The 10,666-nt window shown below is 37.2% G+C and overlaps 1 long non-coding RNA gene across 1 annotated transcript in view; it reads left to right on the top strand.

Moving 5' to 3' along the window:
• Positions 1-2,395, top strand: part of LOC108504662 — an 11,868-nt gene extending 9,473 nt beyond the window's left edge. Inside the window, exon 3 of the long non-coding RNA XR_001877200.1 lies at positions 587-2,395. This is a non-coding gene — a long non-coding RNA (uncharacterized LOC108504662). The remainder of the gene's footprint in view (positions 1-586) is intronic.
• Positions 2,396-10,666: the final 8,271 nt, after the last annotated feature.

Below are 10,666 nucleotides of genomic sequence, written 5' to 3'. Positions count from 1 at the left end.
AACTTCTCCCAAATTCTGCTTTCCCAAAGGAAGGGTAGGTACATTTATGTAGCTCTAGCACCGTGATCTTCATTGTTAGTGCCTGTTTGTTCCTCCAGTATTGTTCTGCAAATAAATAAATAAATAAATAAATAAATAAACAATCAATCAAACAAAAATTTTATGTATTTGTTTTTATAATAAATAAATTCATTTTTTAGAATTAGGAGAAAAGTTAAGTGCTTTTGAAGACCTCCAGAGTGAGATCCATTCCATGTAAGATGAATTTTTAGATTTCTTTATGTCAGTAACTAAGTGCTTAATTTTGGTGAATTGGAGCTTCATTTAGGACATCTTCGAAAGCAGTTTCTTCTCTTTATTGCTGTCTCATTTCCCTGAGGAAGACTGATACAATAGGTAGATGCTTAACCATTAGACACAATCAAATCCCCAAATCCCAAATAAAACAAAGGCAAAATTCTTTGCATGTGGGATAACTCCTTTATTTTTGTATCTCTATTTTTTTGACCATCTGCACTAAAATCTCCTTGGCATGTAAAAGATCTCTTTAACTGTTTATGTTTATAAAAAATTTAATTTCTCTCAGGCTAGAAGACCAGATCAGGCACCAAGGAATCAAGTAGTGCTGGAGGGTATAAGATCAAACCTTTCTCATGTGCATCGGGGAGAGAGAGACCAGCATACAGCTGCCAGAAAGAATGGAAGGAAATGTTTGATGGTATAATTTTTAATAATAGCAGGACAGCAATATTTTCCAGGGATACATTACCTGAGGGTAACCATCCCTGGACAGTGCAAACATATTCCTTTATTCTGTACTGTGTGTTTCTCTGGGTAGATAGCCACATATTGTTCTTCTACTTTCTGTTCTTAGCCTTAAAACACTTTATTTTATTGTGTTTAAGCAATAATTAAAAAGAAAAGGTTACTGATATGCTTAGGACTGGCAATGAAGATGAGCACTTTTCTTGGAAAAGTACAGCAGCTGAAGAAATCTAATCTCAGGAACTAGGGTGTGATTTGGGGAGCTTTACAAAAACAGCAAGGATCTGAATATGCTGCAGGTGTTTCAAATCATAAACTGTGTGATAACACCACTTCCCAGCACTTTCAGAGCCTTTTAATAATGGCTCAAAATAAAGCAGTGCTCTGTGCTCACAATTAAAATTGGTTCTAAGAGAGAGATTAAAATGTCTAACCAGCACCTATTCTTTGTGACAAAGGGAAAAGAAGAGGCCTCATAAACAGAGATGAAGGGCTTCTTACCTAGTTGATGTAAGGACAACAATTTTGCAACCATTACTTCCCCTGACCGGGGGTACTCTTGGACGTCAGGAGGCCCCAGTAACTTGCTATGTAAGTCCCACTGCATTGTTATAGGGCACTCTTCTCGCACATGCAGTGAAGGCAGTCTCCGTAAATCTTTTCATCCACCAGTAGTCATTCTGATAAACCCTAATCCTGCACTGTGACCACTAGAGTATCAGAAATCAATAGCAGAGACATCAAGAGTCCATAGCCCAGGAGTTAAAAATTTACATACAGACACACTATTCAGCAGGTAATGGAAGAATAAGGTACCAGTGTAATTAAAGAAAGGAGACTGTTGCTGATGGAAGACATCTTTGGTAACTTAATTAAGTCTAAGTTAGCTTAAGTTCTTGGTGGGACCTACAAGGAGAGACTTTCCTATGTTCAATACAGAAGAAGCCATTTTAGTCCATTATTTTAGCACTAAGGTAATCCTTATATTGCTAAGACAAGTGCATATGCCTGTTATTTACTGTTGAGCTGGCTTAAGTATTTCTGGAAAACACTAGCTCATCTCTTGCATCCTTCCTGCTGTTCTGTTTCCTGCAAGAAGTGTTTACTCTAAAGAGTAAGCTGTTGAGGTCCCCATGTTTTACTATGCAGGTGGTTATATTAAGCTTTTTGCCCCCAAAGGTAGCTAGGGTTTAAAAATCTTCTTCACTTAATGTATCTAAAACTTAGAAGTTGAAGGTCTAAAAGATTGATTTACCCTTTTTAAAAGAAGACTTTATTATGATATATGGGCCAATTTGTTCTTTTCATATCTATTAATTCCAAATCTTTACAGACACAGACAGAATTCAAGATATTGGTTACATCAAGTTACATTTTAAAAAAATACTTTTAAAAAAATACTCAGCATGCCAAAACACTTCTTATTAAAATAAAAGCTGAAACCTTAAAATATGATCCCAAGCCCGATGTATGATCTGATAGAGAATAGGGCTTCTTTTGGGCTCTTTGTACCACCAATTTGTGTTAAATATATAATAAGAAAAGGGAAACATCATTATTATGTTCTGCTTGCGAGGTATTATTGCCTTCACCTGAAATGCCTTGTCCTGTGGCTTCTTGGTAAGCCTGCAACGGGTTGGTTTCAAACGCATGCCAGAAGTGTTTATGTTATTGCATACAAGAAGTCTGTTCAGGATCTAGCTTCAACTTGCAAACTTTACATTTTGTCATTTGCATTATGTTTGATGAGTAATTATTTGACTTGAAATGACAAGTTTTCATTTGACCATGGACATTGGACCTGCATGCTGGTACCGGACAATTTTAATCTTATGAGATCACTATTTCTTTCTTATACTGTATTTTATGAACTATAAAACCCCCTCTTGTTTAAATAAAACAGAAGAGTTTACATTTGGTGTGTTATAATTATTTCTTTCTTTCTTTTTTTCCTTTCTTTCTTCTCTCTTTCTCTTTTTCTCCCTCTCTCTCTCTTTCTCTCTCTTTCTTTCATGTTTTTTCTGCTTATAGCTCTCAAGATAGCATAATTATCTAGATTTGTGTTTTGAGATTTTGATATTAAGAAGTGTCTTTTGTTTCCTGGGGAAGGTCCAGCTGTGTTCAGAAAGGTTTGCTTTTACTGTAGCAGGTCTCCCTAGTATTCTCCCTTCCATGTGATTCAGTGAGATTATCATGAGTTTAAACAGGACATACATGAGCATCTAGCAGTCTGGCATACTCCCAAATCCACTTGTTTGCATTGTTCACATCCTGTAGACAAACCCCAGATTGACTGTGGACAGGCACATGGACCATCTAGACTTGCCTGCTGACCTATTCACTTCCTAATGCCATATGCCATATCAGTAGCATATGAGATGCCCCCACTTGCAAGAGCTCGTGTGCTCTGGGTTGTGCCGTCAACAATGGAAGCTATTCTGAAAATGCTATCCTGAAGCTGACCTTTGTACTCTATCAAGCAAAATGTGCTAGACATAAATTTTCCAAAACCTCTGTCTTAAAATGCAAGATATAGCTTTGGATTGCATCTTTATTTCCAAGGTTTGTAGCATAAATAGAAAAGAACCGAGGGGAAAAAAAAAGATGTAATAAGTTGCAAGAAACTTTATATTCAGCAAAATGTAACTGGGCATAATAAGGAATATCTTCTGGGAAATAAATACAGAAGATTGCTTGGAAAATCTTTGAACTGTATCAGGGAAAATGCTTTTGATACAAGAAGTAAAGAAAGCAAGTAAAGGAGAGGTTCTTTTATATTAGTTGACAATAGTGTGGAAGCTGAAAGGTCCATTTAAGAGTGGCCATCAGAAAAAAGATTCATGGTCATTCAGGATAAGAAGGAAGAACAGCAACTGAGGGATAGAAGGTAGACTTCAATAAATTCACAGACAGGGTAAGTCAGATCTCATGTGAAGGAAAATGCTGTTATAGAGTTAACACCTTACAAATAGTACACACAATAACAATATCCATCCACAGGTATGTACTACCCTGCTGTGAAGAAAAGAGAAAAAAATGCAGTAAGAGATCAGCTTGATTAAAGCATGAACTGTGCATGAACCATAAGCACAAGAAAGAATCAAGCTGGAAGCAGAAAGTAGGTCAGACTACTGAGGAAGAGTGATAAATATAACATGAACATGTAGGAACAAAATTTTAAAAAGTCAAAGCTCAAAACAAGATGCATCTGCCAAGAGATATCAATCAATTTAGAAGTGCAGTTGTAACACAGGGAAGGTGAAGGAAAGGGTGAATTGGTCAGCTGTTCAGCGGAGAGGAAAAGCTGTTGCTGGATGATACTCAGAAGGTCAAATTTTGTAATGACTTTTTGCCTTGGTCATTACAAGGATGATCAATTGCAAATTGAGAAGTACTATAGTTCATACCAGTGATAAAAGTAAAGATGTCAACTTTGAATGAGAAAGGAACAATTTAGAGATTAGAGTTTATCAAGTCAGCGAGGGATTATGAGTTTCCTAATGAAGAATTTAAAGAACCTCATGATGAAACATTGGATACTACTGTTGCACTTAGGAGCATGTGACGGGCATGAAACTTGAAAAGTTCGTGAAGGGAAAGCCAGTGTCTCTCTTTAAATAAGGAGAATAGAAGACCAAAGTATAATTCAGCCACTGGTTTAATTTCTGCTCTCACAAAATGCTTCAACAACTGACTGAAATTGTTAGCACTGGAAAACAACAAGGATATGAGCAGCAGCCAATACAAAATTATCAAATCCATGTAATTTCCTCCTACAGCAGGACAACAGGATTTGAGAACATAAATGTGATTTATCTTGACTTTAATAGGGCTTTCTGTCCTATGTGACAGATTGAAAAAATGTGATCTATGGTGGTTTGGCTAGATTGTCTTCAAAAGTCTCTTCCAGCCCAACTCCACAAATGAAAAAAGACAAAAGTAATTGTTATATATTCAGGGAATATAGTATGTAAGTCATAAAATACTGCTTTCCCTTTTCTTGTTATCATCAAGGTAATAGAATAGTATTCAAGTTTGGGTCATTGCATTTAAATAGTTCAGAGGAAAGGATTAAGAGTGATCACAAATATACAAAATATGACTTGCACTGAAAGATTGAAAAATTTATTTAATCATTAAGACATGAGGGGTATGACGACAGTCAGATATGTGAGAGTGTTTCAAAAAAATGGTAATTTGTCCCTTATTTTCATGGTGAATGGGACAAAGAATAATGAAATTATAGGAGGGAAGACTGCAGTTAATAACTGCAAAAACTTGTTTATGTATAAGGAGAGGAAAGCGTTGGTGGAATGCGGGTAAGTTTATATGCCTAAAACTGGAGGCGTTGCAGGATAATTTAGACCAATGTGTGTCAAGAAAATTTGATTATAATTGATGTTAAGTCTAAGGCCATGCATGGCATAACGACTAGCTGTAGTCTCTTCTAGCTCTGTGATTTTTAGAATTAGAAGTCAGTTCATGTAGGTTTGATGCTTGTGTTACGAGATCTCAGATGTCAGTCTGTCTTTAGGGGTTACAATAAGAAAATACTTGAAACAAAAAGGAGAAATGATTAAGCCCCAAACATGTTATTGGAGAGTTAACAAAACATAAAGCAGGAAGACATGCACTATTTTGTCTAGAATAAATCCAGTGTAAAAGAGGTATGAGTTCTTTTGGCACGTGTGTGTGCGAAAATGAATATGAAAATATATAAAAACTTGTGATATTTAGTAATTTACCTTATTTAAGAAAAGAATGGTATTATAGTTATATCTAGAAAGGCCACAAACCTGTACCAAAGAGCTCTAAAAGAAAAAAAGTTTATGTGTGCTTCCTCAAATGAAGTGTGCCTTATATTTGCACTATAAGATTATGTTCTATTGGTATAATTTGAATAAAGGTTTAAAATTAAGACTGCATAACACATTAGGTAATATTCATTTCGAAATATTGTAATCTACAGCAATTCAGTGTTTTCTAAAGGCTTTGTTCTGCAAAACTAGTTTATAAATAGTTTTCAGTTCAGATGATTTAGCAGTATTGAAATAAAGAGCCTTCACAGAGAAGAAAAATATCCAACCTTCTTGAAACTTACTAAGTGATTTCTAGAGGAGCTTTGGGTTGTGATACCTCTACAATAATATCAGAAGTGCTTATGAGAGAAGAAAAGAAACAAAGCCCCAACATAGATGAGAATGCAGCTCTAGATAAGTAAAGTTCTTAACAATATAATATAACAATGAATTGATCAAATTAAGCAAGGGGGGAAAAAAGCAAAGAAATAGAGAGTGAAGTTTTTATCTTAACTGCCATAATTTATGTAGAACCTCTAAAAATGCTCTATTGCTAACATAAATTCTTTATATGGCCATGATTAGAAAGCTGACGTTTATGCCTGCGCATACGTCTAGATTTTGAATATAATAAGCTGTTCAGGTTGTAGTTGGCTTTACATAGAACTACAGGCACTGTGAAGTTGATACACCCTCATGACTGAAGTAATTTTTATAGTATTTTGAAGTTGATGCATGTTCCATCCCTTCCAAAACACTCAGATGAGAAGGAAGTTTGAGTATTAGAGAAGGCAGCTTATTTTTCCTTCACTAGCTGTAGGCCAGTGATGTCTGAAATGCAGGCAAACAAATTGCACAAAATCAAATTAAAAGCAAAGATGCCATAGAAATTCAACTGGTTACAGGTGTTTATGTTTTGGTAAAACCTGGCTTTTGATTTAATTTTCTTTTGCATGCTTTAGAAAAATCAGTATTTGTATTAAAATAATAATTCATTAGTTTGGCTTGTGAAGTTCCTCATGTATTTAAAGCTTCGTATTGAAGGATTAAAGAATGAGTCAAGAGCAAGAGCAGCAAATAATGCAGACTTTGGACATTGTATTGATTATGATTGGAATAGGGTTAATTTTCTCCATTGTAGCTGGTATGGGTTAATATTTTGGATTTGTAATGAAAACAGTGTGGATAACACAGAGATGTTTTTGTTGTTGCTGAGCAGTGCTTACACAGGGTTAAGGCCTTTTCTGCCTCTCACCCCACCCCACCAGCCATTAGGCAGGGGCTGCACAAGAATCTGGGAGGGGATACAGCCGGGACAGCTGACCCCAAATGTCCAAAGGGATATCCTACACCATATGGTGTCACGTTCAGCATATAAGGCTGGGGGAAGAAGAGGGAAGGTGGGGATGATGGGATTGATGGCATTTGTTTCCCCAAGTAACCATTATGCATTAAAGAGCCCTGCTTTCCTGGAGATGGTTGAACCTGTGCCCGCCCATGGGAAGTGGTGAATGAATTCCCTGTTTTGCTTTGCTTGCATGCATGGCTTTTGCTTTGCCTATTAAACTGTCTTTATCTCAACCCAGAAGTTTTCTGACTTTTACTTTTCCAGTTCTCCCTCCCAGTCTTGCTGGTGAGAGGGTGAACAAGTGGCTGTGTGGGGCTGAGTTGCCAGCTGAGGTCAAACCACAACAGACCTCTAGTCCTGGTTCTCTTCTCACATCTTCTTTAGAATATAATATTCCAGTTGACTGCAACCAAGTTATTTTTTGTGTGTACTGGAGTTAAAAAAGAAAAAACGTGGTAGACACATGAATACAGAAATAGAAAATAGGGAAATGGAGATTTCACCTGTCTAGTGCAGGGCTACCTCCCTCCTGACAAATGTAATTGCTCGAGACAGCAATTCTGAGTCTGCAGGTCAAATGGGATGCAGTTAGGTCTATGCTGCACTTCAGTAAATGAACCACATCCATGCTGTAAAACTCTCAGGCCTGGGGCCCACTGGATGCCCTTGCACATTTCATTATTATTGTGTGTGTGTGTTTTTTCTGGTTTAATGGGCCTGTGATAGTCTTAGGAGAGTATTGCAGCCTGTGAGATTGCAGTGATTAAAAATAATAAAATTTGTCTAGAAGAGGAAAAAGAGGGATATATCTCATCTTACTATCTCTGCTGGCACTCAGAGAGGATCATGATGGCTGATTGGATGTCTCTGTATAGGCTCTTCCAAACCTATTCTGCTTCTCTAAAATGGAGATTCCCAATACCAGCTGAATCAGGCAGTTATGTCTGGAGGGGCATGCAGTGCTTCTGCACCCTTATCCTTTTGTAGGGACATAAAAGGGAAAGCAGGAATAGTCCTAAAGCTCTGTGGGAACATTCTGTGTATTTTGATATTTTCCGTGAAACAACATGTTAAGGAAAAGCCTTTTCTTCAGACTTGAGGAGTCCCTTGTAAAATAGCCTTCATGGAAGGAGTTTTGCTTAGTTTAGGGCAAAAAGCTGGAGCATGTTTTGCATTCAGTGGACTGAAAAGGCTCTTTTGTATGTTGTCTGTCTTTCACTCAGTCCTTCTCTCTGGACCTGCCAAAACTGTCCAATTTGGCAGTGAATGATCCAGTTCCCTTGATAAGGAAATCTTTAGGATTCTTTTGTGTCTTCCAGTTTAAGTGCTAATACCAGACATGGAGACTAAGAGGTCCCTCATCCGTAGGAGAGCTGTGGGATCCTATTTTCTGTCACAACTTCTCTATGCTTTGTATGGGAATCTTGCAAGGACCTTGGCTTTCACTGGGATAAAGCATGTGGCCCTGGTGGCATGTCTCCCAGGTCATTTCATCCAAAAAAAGCCAAAGCATCACAACTGAAGGCCATGGAGGACAATCAGGATGCCTTGCACTTCCCCTCCTCTGCTGTGCCAGTGTAGAGAACACTACAGTAGAGTGGATGGAAAGTTAGTATCTGTGGAGGTTCCCACTTCAGTGGGGACACTTGGATCCAGGCTACTTTTGAGGAGACCATGGTATGCCCTTTCTCAAAGTTTTGGGGCAGCTAGCTGAGGCTGGGGGTCAGGGAGCACCTTTTATCACCTGCCAGACAGAGGTGCAGTGGGTAAAGCTAACACCTCTACATCCCATGGATTTTCCCGTCCCTTGTTAATACAAGTTAGCAGGTGCCAGTTGCAGTGGGTTAATCAGATGTGTCCAGTACAAAAAATCAGCCTCAGGTACAGTTATGGAAAGAGGGATTCTAAGCCTACACCGAATGACCGGGAGCATCCATGGTGGTGTGTTGCGTGGCTGGGGCATTCACCAGGATACCCTAAAAATAGGGTCACTTCAAGCAGGGCAATTGGGTAAGAGAGTTTTCAAGTCAAGCTTTTTACTTAGAAATCCACCCTAATGACAGGAAAGTTACGCTCCAAGTTACGCTTTATGCTTTTAGAAATATTTTAATTTAAATATATATTGTCCCTCATATCTTTTCAATCTTCAGGCTTCATTTATCTTGAAGTTTAGTTTCCTCCATATGCTTACTATCAGCTAAAGAACGAGAGCTGATGAGCAGCTTGGAAATGTTTTGTCATGCAGTATATGAGTCTTTTGCTTTGCAGCTAAATGTTTTTACATTTAACTTGCACTCCTTCTAAGAAGAGATGAGTATTCACTGTTAGTACTGTTATTTCATACTTACATAATGGCTATTCATTTGTTCAATGAGTGAATTTTTCCATTAAGGATTTCCAAGCCCCACATCACTGTAGTCTGGAGCTGCAATTACAATTTGATGCAACCTTGTCTTGCACAAAAGTGCAGAATGTTGCATAATGCCACCATCTTCTGTAGGATGAAAGCTCTGTCATAGATGGTGCAGAGCATTTCCATTTGACCTAAACAAAATTGATTCAATTTAGCAAATCAATCTCTCTAAAGAGCATCTTGGGACTTAATAACATGCATTCAGTATGATAAAATATTTGATAAGTGCAAGGGTAAACAGGGATCTTATTAAAGAAAGCTATTAGATAAATTTGCAAATGGATTTGTTTGTTTATCTAAGTTTATAAAAAATTCTTATGCATAGTTGAATGATCTCTCATTATACTCCATAATTCATCTGAATTTCAGATTGCATTTTAGATTCTACTGCTTTAGAATTTTATCAATAAAATCTATCAAAGTGAAAGCAGAAAAAAATTCAAATTTGATCATATTAAGCATAATTCAGGATAGGGTTAGGATTCAGTCAATTCTTCGGCCTGTTTTAAAGTCAGCAGACAACATATCTGTCAATTTATATCAAAATACTTTCGAAAGGCATGGGAGTAAGAGAAGAATAGAAAACTTACCTGCATGATTCAAGACTGTCCAGGTTCAGGACATCCATAGCAGTTTTAGGCACTGTTTTCTAGTGTTACTTTTATACTTGATAACCAAAGAAAGTTTGTGCTCCACTAGCAATGCTAATTTATTAAAGGCATGGCTGTTTGGAAAGTAACAATTGAGAGCATTTTCCAGAAGACTTCATTTCCCCCTCCATCCTGGAGGAAAGTGCATTTACCTTGGCCAACATTGCTTACACAACAGTCACGTAAATTCTCACAGCCTTTCCCTTCTCTGTTGATATTAATAATAGGGTTTTTTAATATTCATATATGTTTTAATAATCATTCCTTACTGTCCCTTCAGGGTTTTCTATGTTAAGTCCATAAATCACTCAAAACATTTTAAGTCTCTTTTGAACATTTGGATTTGATTCTTACTTACATTTACTACTTCTTCTCTTAATATCTCTTCTGACAAACTATTAATCCTTTTCTGATATTAACCTGATGTGTTAAAAATTTTCTTCACCTTTTAATATATTTTATCTGAATATATGGGTTACAAAAAGTGATAGATTACTGACGGCTTGCTTATTTGCTAGAACTGATAGCAGACAGAAGCAGTAACCCCTTCACAGTGAACTCTGTCCTGATTGTGTGCTCTGCCTAATAGTAGCAGGGAGGCTTGTCTTATTTGTTGCAAAAGTTGGTAAAAACAATATACATTGAATAGGAGTACAGCTCATTTCACAAGGGCTAGAGGTCAGTGGCAGCT

Source organism: Lepidothrix coronata, unplaced genomic scaffold, assembly GCF_001604755.1.
Source record: "Lepidothrix coronata isolate B3197 unplaced genomic scaffold, Lepidothrix_coronata-1.0 Scaffold172, whole genome shotgun sequence".
Classification (NCBI taxonomy): Eukaryota; Metazoa; Chordata; class Aves; order Passeriformes; family Pipridae; genus Lepidothrix; species Lepidothrix coronata.
Note: the sequence above shows the minus strand (reverse complement) of the source record. Positions and strands in the feature narration are given on the sequence as shown.